This window comes from Rhineura floridana, chromosome 5 (assembly GCF_030035675.1).
Source record: "Rhineura floridana isolate rRhiFlo1 chromosome 5, rRhiFlo1.hap2, whole genome shotgun sequence".
Classification (NCBI taxonomy): domain Eukaryota; kingdom Metazoa; phylum Chordata; class Lepidosauria; order Squamata; family Rhineuridae; genus Rhineura; species Rhineura floridana.
Window position 1 is genome coordinate 98,198,336 of NC_084484.1, and position 7,269 is coordinate 98,205,604.

The following is a 7,269-nucleotide window of genomic DNA, read 5'->3' on the forward strand; positions in this document are numbered from 1 at the left end:
TGGAATACAGCTGAAGTTGTGTGAAGGAGCTCTGGCCAAAAAAACCAGGAAGAAATCTCCTTTTCTCAAGGTTTGCACCAAGACACAGACTCCCTTCCCATTCTGTGGTCTGCAGTATTGCGCTGTGTTCCTGCACAGCATAGTTACACATGTTGGAGCTCAGATCGCCACCACCCCCAGGTCTCAAGAACTGTTTCTTAAATACACTTTCCCTCTTACAAATCCTTCTGAAAAAGGAGGAGTCTGGACTTAAGGTGATCTCATGGTGTGTGTCTGCGTGCGTGCGTGCGTGCCTGCGCGCATGCACGCACACACACACGCGCTTTTCTTGCTGACACTCAGAGAAATTCAGGCTACTTTCTAATGTTTTCTTTAAACAATGGGATCATTCTGCAGGGCTTGAGGGAAATCTGCCAAAAAATGAGATAACATTTAATTCAGGGTCTTCACATTCCTCTGAAAGTTGCAAAAGATGGCCCTTGCTTCTTGTTCTCATTTCACAGTATTTAGGAAGGCACAACGAGCCAGAAAACAGGGGGTGTGGGGTGGGAATTATAGTCCAGAATGCTCCAGAGCCTTGCCACCCCTTACAACTCCACATGAACTAAAGTGGGGGTTAGCCGAGCACTCGTAACACTACACCTCTCTGTTTTGTAGGTTACAGAAATGTGGAATGTTTCCATGGCTAATCGGCGTCAGCAGCTTTCAGTTTAAAACGGGTGGGGAGGTCCTATCTAACTAATGGCTGTATATCCATGTTTCTTCCATCCCTGGTTCTATAGTAGACCAAAGATGGGTGGCAAAATTAAGATAATTGACCTCAGTGCACCAAGCAGCATGCCACATTAAAAAGAACACCCATTAATATAAAGAAATATGTGCTGCAGCAAGGACCTGAACTGAGATCCACTGTCTCTTGTTCAAGTGACGAGACTGCCCATTGGTTGTGTTCTAGGTTTCAAGCAGCCCAAACCTGACTTCTTCTTTAAATGACAAGATTTATTAAATAAAACAAAGAACATGGGGTTGATTTACAAAAAGTTGGCACACCCTGATTTAGATGGTGTACATGCTAGCCATCACTGCTCTGATAATTGCTACCTCCTGGAATGTATTAATTCCTGATGCTATCTTGTCTGTCCTTGTCTTACATCATTTCACCCCTTGAGCTGCCCTCCTGGCATGTTCTCAGCCTACTTCGCTTACCGTATTATCTTTTATAATGAGCGAGCTTCCAGTAATAACTGCACGTCGAAGGCTTGGCCTCATTTTTGCCAGCATGTCTCCCATCCTCCATGCAGGGCAACCTGGGAGGAGTCCATATGAGGTGGGGCTGCAGTGACTCTATTAGAATGGAGTACGAGATTAAGTTAAAGCCGAGGAAGTGCGGTTAAGAGGTCAGTGCAAAGCAGCAAATCCTACGCTGGTTAGATAATATGTCACTGTCTGCTTCCGTAGGCGTTGCTTCAGTTCTCACTGAACTGGAAAAAGAAATCACCACGGTTTGTCCAGTGTCAAAGACCTTGCTTTATAATCCCCTTCAGCAAGCCAACTTGTAGGGCTGACCAGTGGCAATTTAACGCCAGCATCATTTTGCAAATTAGATTGAGCCTTGTTATCTCTGTCTGCTCTAGCAAATGCAGTGACTTTTATCTGTTGCTGTGTTTCAGTGGAATATTAATGGCGAGGCCTGGCTTTTCCTTTTGATGGATATCTTCATCTCCAAAAGCCAGGGCCAGTCCTGCCACTAGGCAGAGTGAGGCAGCCACCGCAGATCATTCCTCTCTGTTGAAGGACAGAGCTTGTTGTACACCCCCTTAAAATAGCCTGCTGCCCTCAAGTGGAGTGGAAAATACTGTCCTGTCATCACTGTTGAAGTAAAATTCAACCGCCGCTCCGGTATAGATGGAATGGGGGGCTGGCGGGGGTGCCATCATCAATTGCTTCAGGCAGTAAAAGGTCTTGGGGTACCTCTGTCGAAGGCCTAACACAAGGTTAGCATACATGACAATATTTGATGGTTTTTGTTACAGAATTGCTACTTTTGGAGGAGGTGATTTGGCTCGGAGAAGCAGTGGGAGAACAGGGAAAGAGGAGCACCAACCCCTTTTCTTGCCTCCTGCTTTTCCCCTGCTCTTTCCCAAGCCCCAAGATTGCAAGTGCATTTTTGCCAGGGCAAACACGTCTGGAACTCTGGGAAGGGAGCAAGGCGATGGAGGGGATGAGTTGCAGCTGAAACGTGGCAGGCAGCGAAAGGATGAAGCTCTCAAACACGCAATCTGTACATTTGCACTGGGCCAGCTGTGGTGCCACCTTGCCCCTTCCCCTCTGCCTCCTGGTAAGCCTGCTGGTGATAGGAAGTTAGATAAGTGTTGCTACCTGGCTATTGACACACCTGCTTCCCTGCTCCAAAATTGTGGCTTTCCTGGAACAAAAGTGGCCAATGAAGTTGTATTTGACTGCAAATGTATATACTCCATGCATTCTTGGGTGCAGAGAACTGTCAATAAATATTCCAGGGGCAATTTATTATACAGCCACAAGAGTGGCTGTATACTATAGTCAGCATGGATTTTTTGCATTCTGCAATGTTATATCGAAAATACCCCCCATGCCATTCTGATGCTTCCCATCAGCTCATTTCAAAACAAAACCTTACAAAACATGTCCTGAACTCAGAAATGCTTGCTTAACAACCCTCTCAATTTTTATGGTGATACACAAAACAGTGTGGTGTAGTGGTTAAGGTGTTGGACTACGACCTGGGAGACCAGGGTTCGAATCCCCACATAGCCGTGAAGCTCACTGGGTGACCTTGGGCCAGTCACTCCCTCTCAGCCTCATGAAAACCCTATTCATAGGGTCGCCATAAGTCGGAATTGACTTGAAGGCAGTACACACACAAAACAGTCAGAGAGAATCAAGAGTTCAAAGTGTAAAAAGAGAGAGAGAGAGAAACAGACCCCTTTTGGACTTTTTTCTGTCAGAGTTCTCATAATCTGCCGAAATTAATTACAAATCAGCCATGTTTACAGAGTACCTGTAATCCTATTACTGACCTTGCCCCATACTCTGACCTTCATCTTCTGCAGTTTAAAAGGTAAAAAAAATGCCTGGCTGATTTTTAATTAATCTAATAACTATTGCATTGAACCAAATGATAATGTCGGGTGTGTTCAGTAAGAACCATCAGTGTTCTAAAAGCCAGACTCACAGCTGCTTGGCTTGCCTAATCAGGGGGCCTCACGCAGGCCAGACCTTTATTTCACTTGAGACAAGCATGGCTTCCCCCAAAGAATCCTGGGAAGTGTCATTTGTGAAGGGTGCTGAGAGGAGACTCCTGTTCCACTGAGAGAGCTCCAGTGGCCAGACTGGTTTAATAGTCAGCCACTCTGACTGAAGCTCTGTGAGGGGAACAGGGCATCTCCTAGTAACTCTCAGCACCCTTCACTAACTACACGTCCCAGGATTTTTTGGGAGAAGCCATGACTATCTAAAGGTAAATAAAGGCCTGGTGTGGATGTGGCCAGGGACAGCTTTGGTTTAAATTTGGGTGGGAGGCTACATGTGCCTGCTGTAGAATAAAAAGGTGGGGGAAACCCTGAAAAGGAACAATACTGTTGACAATGTTTTCCTCTTGGAATGGAAAAGGGCTCCCCTTCTGCCCAGTGCCCACTCATCCAATCTCCTCCCCTCCCCTTCCTGCCCCCCCAGGTCAGTTTCACCTATCCTAAGAATCACTGTAGAGGAGTAAATCCCACTGAACTCAAAAAAGATGCAAATACTCAAACCTGCCCTCCCCTCCCCCTCCCTCCTATCCCTGCCCTCTTGCTCCTTCCAATCCCCTCCTTCCCCTCCTCTTCAAATTCTTCCACACTACACAGCAAGTGGATTGGACTGTGAAAGACCAACCCAAATGGTGTTTGCATTTTTACCAATTTGTAGGGCAGTACAATATCTCAGAGAGGTGGTCAGGTCTCCTACTCCCCTGGTGCATTCACTATAGCTGCCCAATTTCCCTGCTTTTTAAAGTTTGATAGAAATATCTATGGGCTATAGGTATGTTCTTAAACTGCAAGATTTTTTGCCTATTAGTGAATAGTGACATATGCTTTAGACGGTCCAAAAAGCCATTTTAATAAAAAGGCTGTTTGTGAATTAGCAGGAAAAACCATGTGGCAAAAGCAGGCTGCATCTTGTCTGAACATTAATATCTCCTTGAACATTCAACCTGTTCTTAACTTGCTAGAAATTGCAAGGGCACATAGAATTGAAACAAGCCTTTACAAGCAAAATCCTTTTTGAAATATATGTGATTCTCTTCCCCCAGCCCTCCCTCCTCCTCCCCAATAATGAAACTAGCACAGTATGATCAAATGAAAAACATTGCCAAAGAAGAGCTGTGCTAAACTGGGAGTGTAGAAAGTGTTGCCGCCCCCACTCTACCGGGCACATCAGTTCAGTTAAGGTTCTGCAGATTGTCAAATTCAGACAAAACTTGTTAAAAGCTGCATAAACTATTTATATACCTTCTCATGCATCTGCTGGAAGGACTAAGGAAAGGGAGAACATTAAATGCCCTTTGTTATCTCCGTAGGCGCGGTGGGGTGATGCCAATAGGTAAGGACATCTGAGCCAGAGTTCAGAGGATGAACCCACAGGGCTGCTAGAAGCATCTTCTTGTAAACATTTCCCTTCTGTGAACCTTGGGTTGGGCTGCTTGACTTCTGGACCAGATGTTTAGCCTTCCACATTTGAGTTGTCTGCTGGGGAACCCCTATGAGCCCACCACAGAATCTCTGTTTATTGTACACCAGTGGTGGTATAGTGGTTGGAGTGTTGGACTAGGACCTGGGAGACCCAGGTTCAAATCCCCACTCTGCCATGAAACTCCCTGGGTGACCTTGGGCCAATCACTGCCTCTTAAGCCTGACCTACCTCACAGGGCTGTTTGGATTAAATAAGGAGGGGGAGAACCATGTATGCCACCTTGAGCTCCTTGGAGAAAGGTGGGATATAAATGCAATAAATAAGTAAATAAATAATATTAATAATTTAAGATATGCAGATGATACCATACTACTAGCAGAAACCAGTAATGATTTGAAACGAATGCTGATGAAAGTTAAAGAGGAAAGCACAAAAGCAGAACTACAGTTGAACGTCAAAAAGACTAAAGTAATGACAACAGAAGATTTATGTAACTGTAAAGTTGACAATGAGGACATGGAACTTGTCAAGGATTATCAATACTTTGGCACAGTCATTAACCAAAATGGAGACAATAGTCAAGAATTCAGAAGAAGGCTCGGACTGGGGAGGGCAGCTATGAGAGAACGAGTAAAGGTTCTCAAATGCAAAGATGTATCACTGAACACTAAAGTCAGGAACGTTCAGACCATGGTATTCCCGATCTCTATGTATGGATGTGAAGGTTGGACAGTGAAAAAAGTGGATAAGAGAAAAATCAACTCATTTGAAATGTGGTCTTGGAGGAGAGCTTTGAGCGTACCATGGACTGCAAAAAAGACAAATAATTGGGCATTAGAACAAATTAAACCAGAACTATCACTAGAAGCTAAATTGATGAAACTGAGATTATCATGCATTGGACACATGGTGAGAAGACATGATTCACCAGAAAAGACAATAATGCTGGGAAAAACAGAAGAGAGTAGAAAAAGAGGAAGACCAAACAAGAGAAGGATTGATTCCATAAAGGAAGCCACAGACCTGAACTTACAAGATTTGAACTGGGTGGTTCATGACAGATGCTATTGGAGATCACTGATCATAGGGTCGCCATAAGTTGTAATCGACTTGAAGGCACATAACAACAACAAAAGATGATTCAGGGGAAGGCTCATTCAGTTAGCATCAGGTACACACATGCACACATATGTATAAAGTATAGAGCAAACAGTTGCACATGCCTGAATATAGTGCTTGAATTATAGCGATCCAAGGGGGGGGGAGGCATTAAGTTTCTGTTTTTAGAAGGCATGATTGGGCTAAAATTGGCAGGAATTAGGTGACAGGGCTGGACTTGTGGATTTCACCACTTGCTCCCTACCATTTCTCCCATAACTTTGGCTGCATACACATCATACATTTAAAGCACATTATTTCCCCAAAGAATTTTGGGTGCTGTAGTTTGCCAAGTGTGCTGGGAACTGTGAGGTATAAACTACAGTTCCAAGATTCTTTGAGGGAAATAATGTGCTTTAAATGTGTGGTGTGTATGCAGCCTTAAGCACCATCAGGATGGAGTAAGGTGTGCACCCCTTCCTTTCACATTATTATTTCAATTTATTGGTCACCACATAAGGAGTCACCCCAAAATGTTAAGAGCATAAAGCATAATATAACATTAGGGGAGGAAAGCATTACAATAAAAGCCATAGAATAAGCTATAAAACCAACCCAATAGAACAGCAGCAAAAACATACCACTAATAGATGGCAAAATCATCCTGCTCCATGAAGTGCCTGGGAGAAGAGATAAGTTTTTACTGCTGCCAGAAGGGTGTTAATGATGGCTCAAGGTGGACCTCGCTGGTGAGAACATTTCACAAGCAGGGGGCCACAACTGAAAAGGCTCTCTCCCTCTGAACCACCTTCAAAAGGGCATCCGGAGGAAGGCCTCAGATGAACATGAATGGGTTCACATAGGTTCATATTGGGAGAGGCTCTCCAAAAGATATTTGGATCCGGTACTGTACAGGGTTTTATAGGTCAAAACCAGCACTTTGAATCTAAGAAACATACAGGCAACAAGGGCAGCTGTGGCAGGATCAGTGTTATACGATTAGCTCACTTCAAGCCTGTCACATATGGGCAGCAGTTTCTGATTTGTGTGACTAACTGCCAATCTAGATACACCGTTATTTCGTTTTGTCTCCATTGTAACCCTTACATGCAATGACTGCTGACCTTGCATCAGTCTTATTGCAGAGGTCTGTGATTTTGTAATGAGTCTCACAGTGCACTCCCTGACTCCTCGTAGGAAGGAAACGTGTAGGCTATCACTTCTTTCATTTTCTGTCGTGCCAGACACATCCCCTGACCTGAACCAATTCCCCCTCAGCTCCTCACCCCTAAAAACTTACAAATTAGGACAAAGATTTTTTTTTTTAAGCAAGTGATGTCTGAGAACCTGAGTCACTAGGCCATCACACGCGAGTTGATGTCATGGTAGCGCAACAGAATAGTGAATCAGGCTGTATGATTTTACTGGTGAAATACAGACTGGATCAAGCAAAAAACTGAC